Raw genomic sequence first — 12,707 nt, 5'->3', positions numbered from 1 at the left:
GATGGTGGCGGATGAGCTCCAGAGCATTGTGAAGACGCTTCGAGAGGAAAAGACTACCAAGCCCCGTTCAGATGGAGTGGAGCCTTAGTTCTTTCCATTTACCTTTCATGTTGTTGTACTATCAGACTCTATGGAATCCCCAGTTGTTTCCGTTTTTCCTTTAAATAAGCCTGTTATTCCTAGAATCAGACTATGTCCCAATCCTATATACTGTGACCTTTAAAATTTCAATAATTATGTGCTATTGTTCCATTTGCTCTCAACTGTTATTTTATGTTTTTATCATCATATCTGCTTAATTTGGAAACTTGACCCCATATGAAAATGAGAATGCCATGCGATACCCTCGAATCATTTTATCATTCATATCTGTTTTGACACAACTCTTATTTCAGGATCATGCCTCCCAAAAAGAAGAACCCAACAACCACCTTCACCACAGACCCAAATATTCTTCGACTACTGGAAACCTTGCAACAGCAAACCAATGCTATAGCTCAACAACAACTAACTCTTCAACAACGAATTGAAAACCAAGATAACTGTGAGCCACACCAACCACCTGAACCACCAGTACCACCTAGACAAATTGTCACTTTCAAGGCTTTTCGGAATGTGAATCCACCTGTATTTCATGATACCACTGATCCAGTGATAGCTAACACATGGATCAAGGAGATGGAAAGGGCTTTTGAATTGGTACAGTTAGGAGACGATCAGAAGACGCCGTATGCTACTTACTTCTTGAAGGGAGAAGTCATCTATTGGTGGGATTCAGTAAAGGCTATGGAAGTCACTCAGCAGGTTTCTTGGGAGAGATTTAAAAAGTTATTTCTGGACAAGTATTACCCTAAGTACATGCAGAATCAGATGGAGCTAAAATTTCTTGAGTTGAAGCAAGGGAACATGACTGTATTGGAGTATGAGAAGAAGTTCACTGAGTTGTCAAGGTTTGTGACAAAGTATACCAGCATTGAGGAGGAAAAAGCAAAGAAATTTCAGCAAGGATTGGAGCCTTGGATCAGAGATAGGGTGGCTATGTTTGAGCTTGAAACTTATGCGGGAGTAGTACAGAAAGCTGCTCTGATTGAGAATAATGGGATGCAGTCAAGGAAAGAGAGGGATAACAAGAAGAGGAAGGTTCCATTTTATGGAGAAAAGTCTGAAGCTGGAAGTTCGCAAGATCGGAATGTAAAGAGGATTGGTTTTCAGAAGGGCGGAAATTTTCAAAAGAAGGGAAATTTGGGCAAAAGGCAAGAATCAAAAGGAAACAACCAGGCAAGCCAAGGGCAAGTTGGAGAAAACAGGTTCCAGAGACCGGAATGCAAGCACTGTGGAAGAAGGCACCCCGGAGTATGCAATAAGCTGAGCATGACCTGTTATAGGTGCAATCAGAAGGGACATTTGGCAAATGAGTGCAAGATGCCGAAGCCAGGAGTTACGTGCTACAAGTGTGGGAAGACTGGACACATGGCTAGGGAGTGTAAGGCAACAGGACCAGTCAAAGCTCTGATGAACGTGGCAAGTACCAGTGCAAGCGTGCCAGCTGAGGTATTGGCATTACCTCCACCACCCGCACCAACCCCGCAAGCAATAACAAGGACATTTGATCTAAAGATGAAAGATGCTGTTCAGAATTCTGAGGTGATAGCAGGTACACTTTTACTCAATAATGTCAAAGCTAAAGTATTGATTGATTCGGGAGCAACAAGATCTTTCATATCAGAATCTTTTGTTGATAAGCTTCAATGTGAGAAAATGATTATGAGTGAGGTAGTAAATGTGGCAATTGCAAACCAATAGAAGATTCCTGTGAATCAATTTTGTCCAAAGTGTGAGATCGATATTTCGGGATATAAGTTTTCAGCCGACTTGGTACTCTTCAAGTTGGGAGAGTTTGACATAATTTTAGGAATGGATTGGTTAGGAGAGAATAGCGCTCAGATTAATTGTAAGACCAAGAGAGTGTATTTAAAGACTAAGAGTGGAGAGAAGGTAGTATTTAAGGGGCAGAGGCAAGAGCAACTATTTCTTACAATCATTCAGGCTAAGAAGTTGCTTAGAAAAGGTTGTGAGTCATTCCTAGCATATGTAGTGGATTTAGAGAGAGGCAGCCTCAGCATGGAAGATATTCCTGTAGTTAGTGAGTTCCCCGATGTGTTTCCCGACGAACTACCAGGCTTACCACCAGATCGACAAATTGAGTTTGAGATCAACCTTGCTCCAGGCACGGAACCAGTTTCAAAGGCCACATATAGGTTGGCACCAGCAGAAATGAAAGAGTTGGCGAGCCAGCTACAAGAATTATTGGATAAAGGAGTGATACGACCAACTACGTCACCATGGGGAGCACCTGTTCTGTTTGTAAAGAAGAAAGATAGGAGTATGCGTCTATGCATAGATTACCGGGAGTTGAATAAGGTGACGATCAAGAACCGCTACCCGCTACCAAGGATAGATGACCTTTTTGATCAGTTGAAGGGAGCAAAATGCTATTCGAAGATTGATTTGAGAACGGGATACCATCAATTAAAGATCAAAGAAGAAGATATTCCTAAGACCGCATTCAGGACCAGATATGGGCATTATGAATTCCTAGTAATGCTGTTTGGATTGACCAACGCTCCGGCCGTATTTATGGATCTGATGAATCGAGTATTTAAGAAGTATTTGGACAAATTTGTCGTGGTATTCATTGATGACATCCTTATTTATTCTAAGTCTGAAGAAGAACATAAGCAGCACCTCTGGATAGCCTTAAAGATACTCCGACAAGAGAAGTTGTATGCCAAGTTCACCAAATGTGAGTTTTGGTTAAAGGAAGTTCAATTTTTGGGGCATGTTATTGGAAATGAGGGAGTTAAAGTGGATCCGGCAAAGATTGAGGCAGATATGAGTTGGGAGAGGCCAAAGACTCCTACGGAAGTGCGAAGTTTTCTAGGATTGGCCGGATACTATAGAAGATTCGTCAAGGATTTCTCGAAGATCGCCACACCATTGACCAAGTTAACCAGAAAGAATCAAAAGTTTGAATGGAGTGGAGAATGTGAAGATAGCTTTCAAGAGTTAAAGAAGAAGTTGGTAACAGCTCCGGTGTTGGTACTACCAGATGATCAAGGGAATTTTGTAATATTCAGCGACGCTTCACATAAGGGTTTGGGTTGTGTGTTGATGCAACACAGTAAAGTGATCGTATATGCGTCAAGACAGTTGAAGCCGCATGAGTTAAAGTACCCGACTCATGACTTGGAACTAGCCGCCATAGTGTTCGTACTCAAGATCTGGAGACATTACCTCTATGGAGAGAAGTGTGAAATCTACACGGATCACAAGAGTTTAAAGTACATTTTTACTCAGAAAGAGCTCAATATGAGGCAGAGGAGATGGCTGGAATTGATCAAGGACTATGACTGCTCGATAAATTACCATCCTGGAAAGGCGAACGTAGTGGCCGATGCTCTGAGTAGGAAGGAGAGATTGAATATGATGATAACATCAAAAGAGTTAACTGAAGAAATCGAAAAATTGGAATTAGAACTTTGTGCTTATGGAAAAGTCGAGGAAGTTTGTCGTGCAATAACCTTTCAGCCAACACTAGTGGAAAAGATAAAGAAGTGTCAAGAGGAAGTAATGCAAAAAGAGAAGAATCAGTTATCTGGAGAGGAGATTAATACTCAAAGGGATGAGCAGGGGATACTAAGGTTTTCATCCAGAATATGGATTCCCCATGTACCTGAATTAAAGAATGAGATCCTCCATGAAGCCCACAATTCGAAATTTTCAATCCACCCGGGAAGCACCAAGATGTATCGAGACTTAAAGAAGAACTTTTGGTGGCCAAATATGAAGCGAGACGTGGCAGAATGGGTTGCGAAGTGCTATACTTGTCAGAAAGTAAAGGCAGAACATCAACGACCAAGCGGATTAATTCAGCCCCTGAAGATTCCAGAATGGAAATGGGAAAATATCGCTATGGACTTTATAGTAGGACTACCGCGAACGAAATCTGGATATGACGCAATATGGGTTATAGTTGATCATCTTACGAAGTTGGCGCATTTCCTTCCAATAAACGAGAAGTCGTCATTGGACAAGTTGGTTCATTTGTATGTGCGCGAAATCGTACTAAGGCATGGAGTACCCGTATCAATAGTTTCAGACAGAGATCCCCGATTTAACTCGAGATTCTGGAAGCAATTTCAGGAATGTCTTGGCACAAAGTTGAATATGAGCACGGCGTACCACCCGCAGACTGATGGCCAGAGTGAAAGGACAATTCAAATGATTGAAGACATGTTGCGCAGTTGTGCAATCAATTTTGCAGGAAGTTGGGATGATCACTTGTCGTTGATTGAATTCTCTTACAACAACAGCTATCATTCCAATATCGGCATGCCACCATACGAAGCTTTGTACGGGCGAAAGTGTAGATCACCAACAAGTTGGGATGAAGTAGGAGAAGGAAGAATTCTCGGCTCGGAATTGGTATAATAGTTGCATGACTCGGTCAAGTTAATTCAGAAAAGGTTGCTTGCTGCTCAAGATAGACAGAGGAAGTATGCGGATCCAGCGCGTAAGGACGTTCAATTCCAAATTGGCGAAGCTGTGTTGCTGAAGGTGTCACCTAGAAAAGGGTTGATAAGATTTGGCAAGAAAGGGAAGTTAGCACCTAGATACATAGGTCCTTTTGAGATTTTGAGTCAAGTGGGAAAGGTGGCCTACGAGTTGGCCTTACCACCTCAGTATCGGCATGTGCATAATGTGTTCCATGTGTCGTTGCTTAAGAAGTACAATCCTGACGCTAGCCATGTGATAGAATATGAACCTGTAGAAATTCAGGCAGACCTGTCATTTATGGAGCAACCGGTTAAAATACTCGACTGGCAAGTAAAGAGTCTTAGAAATAAGTCAGTAAAGTTAGTAAAAGTACTTTGGAGGAACCCTAAGGTCGAAGAGTCGACTTGGGAGTTAGAGTCTGATATGCGTTCCCGGCATCCTCATCTTTTCTTTTAGATTCTGGGGACAGAATCCCTTAAGGGGGAGAGGATGTTACGACCGACATTTTATGTAATATTATTTATGGATTGGGTATAATATTAAAGTCAAATGAAAATATATTCAATGATTGTACGCTAGTGTGAGTGAAAGTTTCTGCATTATAAATTTGCTTTGTGTAGTATATAATTTTTCAAAGCAAGAGTTTATTTAATTTCTTTATTTTTGATTTATAAGGAATATTCTAAGCTTTGGAAAAAATTTCTTTTAAAAGGTATTTTGTTCACAAATTTTGAAAATGATTTTATAAAGTCTCTAAAAATCCAAGTTATTTTATGATATAAATTTTATAATTTTTGAACTTGTATTTTATTTTATAAAAATAAATCATTGTAAATTTTAGTTGTCATATTTATCAAATTACATAAGAGACCATGCATGCAAATCACCCTTCTATTCTCTCAAAGGGCAAACAAGACTTTTCCAACCCCACTAACTCATTTGATTATTACCAAATTACTACCTTAGCCTTGCATGCAAAATGGCCTAACTTTAACCAAGGGACATTTTTGTAAGTTCTCACTTCCACTCATCATTTGTAAACCAAATAGCATAAAACAAAGAAATCAAAGTGGGAGAAGTCATTCTCATTCCACACTCCAACACACCACAAATTTCTCTCCTTTTCCCCCTCCCACCTTGCTCTCGGCCGAAGGCCAAAATCCCCCACCCCCTTCCATTTTTCAATTCATTCTTCACCTTATATACTTTCCAAGTGTTTTGTGACTTGGAAGTTGAAGTTCCATGGATGCATGTGTAGTTCTTATGTGATCTCCAAAGAGAAACTCTTGATTCTTGTGAATTCAAGAGCTCTCTATGAGATATATTATGTATATGTGCTAACTAAGTGTTTTATGGAGATATCATGCTTTAAAATCCTTTGCATGCTACTGAGATTTCATTATATATTTATGTTTAGCCATGCATGTTAGTTTTAAGACATTAAAATGATGATCAACCATGTTTTGCATGCTACTCTTTTCGAAATCATGTAGTTATGTTTAAAAATCTATAAATTCGAAATATGTGTGCTTAAAATAGATTGTTTTCATGATAAATTTCTTATTAATACTTAAAAGAAGTTATATTTCATGATTATTAAGGATGAGTATTAGGTGCAAGTCGATTTTACAAGCATTTAAAACTTTATGCCTAGCCGAAATCTTGTTATGTGCTTTCCATGAGTTGCATGTTATATATTTGGTTGCATGTTGTTGTTTTTGGGCATGGATGATCTCACCCAAGTTTATTTTGAGAATAAGGGAGTTAGTTCAGTAGATTACCATGTATAAGTCTTGGTTTAAGTATTGAGTTGTTGTTAGTTGAGTTTGTCAAGTCAAAACCTTGGAAAATGAGAGTTATAGTTTCTGCAGAAAAATCCGTATAGCACCCTGAGGTTTAGAGTGAGTTTTGACCATGTCATTGGTGTGCACTTTGAGGCCCAAGCTACCAGAAGTTAGTATTGGGAGTATATAAAAGGTTTTAGGAGTTGGTTGGAGGTTTGCATGTCATTTGGTTAGGTGTACAAGTAGAATCACAAAATCTGTCCAGCAGGGGACAATTTTGTTACAACTTAGAAATAGGGAGATTTGACCATGTCATGGGTAGGCCCTCATTAGGCCATAGGATATGAGCTAGAACCATGTGTCACAAGTTAATTCAAGTCAGGGCATTTTCTGCCCAGAAAAATAGGGGAACCTTGGACTTTTAGGTTAGGCCCAAGAAGGCCCAAGCCAGGCCCTTGAGCCACATCAAGCTTGTGAGATGCCCTTATGTCAGGAGAGTCTTGTGTAAAAGTTTTGAAGGAAAACTTGTAGTTTAAGAGTGTCTAATGTACTCAAGAAACCATAGTTGTCATTCTGAAATTTGCACCCGTGAGCACTATCACTTATCACATAGTTTTAGAACACTTAGAAGTGAGTATTAGGTCGACCACCATAGTTGTAAGATAGTATAAGGTCAGTAGAGAAAAAGGCACAAGTGAGGGTCAATAGGTTTTGGATAATTTAGGAAAGGCACATCGAGTTAGGAAGCCAAAATTAGAAGACCTTGTCTAGTTTAGCGACCAAGTGACTTAAAGTGGTGAGTCGAGATCATCCAAGCCTAGTGTTGCATTATGGTATATATGGTGTTATTTGGTGTTAATATATGATATGTGAATATGTGGCTATAGTGTGTGCAATTATAATTTAAAGGAGAATATAAATTAAGTGCATATAGGCCTAAGTGCCATCCGTGTCTAATTTCGGGTTGTAAATAGGTTAAGATGGTAAGAATATATTATAATGAGGATTATTATTATTTATGTAGGATCTCGAGACGAGGGAAAACTTGCCATAAAAGTCGAGTGAAGCTCCAGTTGCTCCTACCAGTCAGACCAGACCAGCCTATCTCAAGGTAAGTGATTTAACTTGACCTTCGTATTTACTACAAATAGTTCTTATATATTGATGCAATTATCCTGAGTCATTTTGATATATTTAAATCAAGCGTATCTTTTGTTTATCTTTGAGTTACATAAAGATGCCATGAACCCTCGAGTACGTATTGCAAGTAGTTCAAAAGTCTTTCATGATAGTTTAATGCCATGATAAAATGAAGAGTTGATATATTACTTGATGGATCCTCTTGATTAACATGTTGATGTTTCCTAAGTATTAATATCTCATCCTGATACTTGAACCCCTATAGAACCTTACTTTGAATTCTGATAGTCAGATACTTACCAGCTTGATTCCTCATTGATTGATACCCTTTTTCTTATCCTAAAGCTTGACAATTCTGATATGTCCTGAGTTAAAGATCATTCTTCATACCTTAACACCCTTAGTATTCATGAAGCTTACCTTCTTGATGATCCAGCACTTGAACCTTGATGAGAAACCATTGCTTTGAGCCCAAATTGGCATTACCCTTCATATTATCCATTAGCCTCACTAAATCCTCTTGTCCAATCTTTGATATATGAAAACCATTCAATTACTTGAATAGAGAATAGTTTTGTGAATCATGGCTCTGATATTCAGTACCTTGTTTCCCGTGTTTCGAGTTGATCTATAATTCCTTAATAAAAATGTTTACTGTTAAAAGAGATTTTGTTACAATTCGGCATCAGCTTTTGAAATAAATAAAATGTGGGTTTTTCAGTCCCAAAGGGGGATAAATGTTTTCTTTGAATGGTGGATCTGGACTGAGACGCGAGTCCTTTCCACACTTATATTAGGCTTAAAAGTTGCCTAGGGATTCCCATTAATGTTTTGGAACCCAGCGAGATTCGGGATTACTTCGCGGCTGATCACCGGCTGTAATCCGTAGCGTCATAAAATGATTTTGATTAAGACATGATTTTAAAATTGTTTTGATGCAAGCAAAATGATGCCATCTCACATAGTTTTTATCTCTCGTTACCTTTGGTTATGTCTTTCCATTATCATTCTTAAAAGTATATCTCAATTTATGTTTTGTGTCGTACTGTTAGCACTTGTTGGGCATTTGGCTCACTTCTTGCTTTACCCTGATATTACAGCTAGCAGCTATGGTTAGATTCAAGCAGACTGCCCGTAAGACCTGTGATGCTGATGCTTATGTTCGAGCGCAGGTAGAATAAGTAATAATAGTTGTGTGAGGACTCAGTATTTGTAATCAGATGTAATAGTTGGTAGTGTTGGGCTGTTCCAAACCCTAAACTGTAAGATCTTGGAGTTGGTTGTGTATTCTTCATTTAAAATATTGTAATAGCTATATTTATTTTGCTGTTTAAGTTGGGGGTGTGACAGGTTTTGGTATCAGAGCTACGGTTTAGAGTCCCTAGACAGCCCAAATAGGTTATAGGATTTGTGTGTAGGTTATAGATATTTTGCGAGAGAGTAGGTTAAGTAAATTATTATTAATACTCCTCTTATTGGTTGTCAGCAAAGGGCGCATTCCTCGTCATCCTCTGGGTCGGACGACACTATTGCTTTCTCCGTGTATGCTGAGTTGAGGCGCGAGTTCGACATGCTTCAGGGCAGGTACGACTGACTGATAGACCGACTGAAGAACGAGTATCCGGACAGCCGAAACTACGAAGGGAAGCCCAAGGAGCAGGTGACTGCGAGACTTGAGACCTTGGTTCAGTACGTCAACACTAAGCTTGAGGAGATGCCAGCGCACCGGGACCGTACCAGCCAGTATGTCATTCAGATGGTGGCGGATGAGCTCCAGAGCATTGTGAAGACGCTTCGTGAGGAAAAGACTACCAAGCCCCGTTCAGATGGAGTGGAGCCTTAGTTCTTTCCATTTACCTTTCATGTTGTTGTACTATCAGACTCTATGGAATCCCCAGTTGTTTCCGTTTTTCCTTTAAATAAGCCTGTTATTCCTAGAATCAGACTATGTCCCAATCCTATGTACTGTGACCTTTAAAATTTCAATAATTATGTGCTATTGTTCCATTTGCTCTCAACTATTATTTTATGTTTTTATCATCATATCTGCTTAATTTGGAAACTTGACCCCATATGAAAATGAGAATGCCATGCGATACCCTCGAATCATTTTATCATTCATATATGTTTTGACACAACTCTTATTTCAGGATCATGCCTCCCAAAAAGAAGAACCCAACAACCACCTTCACCACAGACCCAAATATTCTTCGACTACTGGAAACCTTGCAACAGCAAACCAATGCTATAGTTCAACAACAACTAACTCTTCAACAACGAATTGAAAACCAAGATAACTGTGAGCCACACCAACCACCTGAACCACCAGTACCACCTAGACAAATTGTCACTTTCAAGGCTTTTCCGAATGTGAATCCACCTGTATTTTATGATACCACTGATCCAGTGATAGCTAACACATGGATCAAGGAGATGGAAAGGGCTTTTGAATTGGTACAGTTAGGAGACGATCAGAAGACGCCGTATGCTACTTACTTCTTGAAGGGAGAAGTCATCTATTGGTGGGATTCAGTAAAGGCTATGGAAGTCACTCAGCAGGTTTCTTGGGAGAGATTTAAAAAGTTATTTATGGACAAGTATTACCCTAAGTACATGCAGAATCAGATGGAGCTAAAATTTCTTGAGTTGAAGCAAGGGAACATGACTGTATTGGAGTATGAGAAGAAGTTCACTGAGTTGTCAAGGTTTGTGACAAAGTATACCAGCACTGAGGAGGAAAAAGCAAAGAAATTTCAGCAAGGATTGGAGCCTTGGATCAGAGATAGGGTGGCTATGTTTGAGCTTGAAACTTATGCGGGAGTAGTACAGAAAGCTGCTCTGATTGAGAATAATGGGATGCAGTCAAGAAAAGAGAGGGATAACAAGAAGAGGAAGGTTCCATTTTATGGAGAAAAGTCTGAAGCTGGAAGTTCGCAAGATCGGAATGTAAAGAGGATTGGTTTTCAGAAGGGCGAAAATTTTCAAAAGAAGGGAAATTTGGGCAAAAGGCAAGAATCAAAAGGAAACAACCAGGCAAGCCAAGGGCAAGTTGGAGAAAACAGGTTCCAGAGACCGGGATGCAAGCACTGTGGAAGAAGGCACCCCGGAGTATGCAATAAGCTGAGCATGACCTGTTATAGGTGCAATCAGAAGGGACATTTGGCAAATGAGTGCAAGATGCCGAAGCCAGGAGTTACGTGCTACAAGTGTGGGAAGACTGGACACATGGCTAGGGAGTGTAAGGCAACAGGACCAGTCAAAGCTCTGATGAACGTGGCAAGTACCAGTGCAAGCGTGCCAGCTGAGGTATTGGTATTACCTCCACCACCCGCACCAACCCCGCAAGCAACATCAAGGACATTTGATCTAAAGATGAAAGATGCTGTTCAGAATTCTGAGGTGATAGCAGGTACACTTTTACTCAATAATGTCAAAGCTAAAGTATTGATTAATTCGGGAGCAACAAGATCTTTCATATCAGAATCTTTTGTTGATAAGCTTCAATGTGAGAAAATGATTATGAGTGAGGTAGTAAATGTGGCAATTGCAAACCAAGAGAAGATTCCTGTGAATCAATTTTGTCCAAAGTGTGAGATCGATATTTCGGGATATAAGTTTTCAGCCGACTTGATACTCTTCAAGTTGGGAGAGTTTGACATAATTTTAGGAATGGATTGGTTAGGAGAGTATACCTAACTCACTTACCAACTTTAAAAAGGTGGATTCATCCAGTGGCTTGGTAAATATATCTGCAAGCTGCTTTTCACTTGGAACAAAATGTAGTTCCACAGTACCATTTATTACATGTTCCCTTATGAAGTGGTACTTGATGTCTATGTGCTTTGTTCTTGAATGTTGCACTCGATTTTCAGTGATGGCAATTGCACTTGTGTTATCACAGAAAATGGGAATTCTTTCAACTTGCAGACTATAGTCTAGCAATTGATTTTTCATCCACAAAATCTGTGCACAGCAACTGCCAACAACAATATATTCAGCTTCAGCTGTAGAAGTAGAAACTGAATTTTGCTTTTTACTGAACGAGGACACAAGCTTGTTTCCTAGAAATTGACAGGTTCCTATTGTACTATTTCTATCAATTCTACAACCTGCATAATCTGCATCTGAATAACCAGTTAGATCAAAACCAGAATCTCTAGGGTACCAAATGCCAAGTTTTGGTGTTCCCTTGAGATATCTAAAAATTCTCTTAATAGCTACTAAGTGAGATTCTCTAGGATCAACCTGAAATCTAGCACACAAACATGTAGCAAACATTATATCTGGCCTACTAGCTGTTAAGTACAGAAGTGAGCCAACCATGCCCCTATAACTTGAAATATCCACAGACTTTTCAGTAGTGTTTAACTCAAGCTTAGTTGCAGTGGCCATGGGAGTTTTTGTAGATGTGCAATCCATTAGATTAAACTTCTTTAAAAGATCATAAATATATTTAGTTTGACTAATGAATATTCCATAACTAACTTGCTAAACTTGCAAACCAAGAAAGTAAGTTAGTTCTCCCATCATACTCATTTCATACTTACTTTACATCAATTTGGCAAACTTTTTGCAAAGTTTTTCATCTGTAGAGCCAAAAATAATGTCATCTACATAAATTTGAACAAGTATACAAGAGCCATTAATATTTCTAAAGAATAAAGTTTTATCTACAGTACCTCTTGTGAAGTGATTTTCCAAAAGGAACTTTGATAAAGTGTCATACCAGGCTCTAGGTGCTTGCTTCAGTCCATAAAGTGCTTTCAAAAGATAGTAGACATATTCTGGAAAATTTGGATCTTAAAAACCAGGAGGCTGACTGACATAGACTTCCTCCTCCAAGTCTCCATTCAGAAAAACACTTTTGACATCCATTTGATAGACCTTGAAATTGGCATGGGCTACATAGGCTAAGAAGATTCTGATGGCTTCAAGTCTTGCAACAGGAGCAAATATTTCATCAAAATCTATTCCTTCTTGTTGACAATAGCCCTTAACAACCAATCTAGCTTTGTTCCTGACTACTATGCCATTTTCATCCATCTTGTTCCTGAATACCCATTTGGTGTCAATTGGATTCTTTCCTTTAGGCTTGGGAACCAGGTTCCATACCTTATTCCTCTCAAATTGGTTTAGCTCCTCCTACATAGCTAAAATTCAATCAGGATCCAACAAAGCTTCTTCTACCTTCTTTGGTTCTTCTTTAGAAAGAAAGTTGTTGTATAA

The sequence above is a fragment of the Apium graveolens genome, chromosome 11, assembly GCF_009905375.1.
Source record: "Apium graveolens cultivar Ventura chromosome 11, ASM990537v1, whole genome shotgun sequence".
Lineage (NCBI taxonomy): Eukaryota > Viridiplantae > Streptophyta > Magnoliopsida > Apiales > Apiaceae > Apium > Apium graveolens.
The sequence above is the reverse complement of the archived record's forward strand: the minus strand, read 5'-3'. Positions refer to the sequence as shown.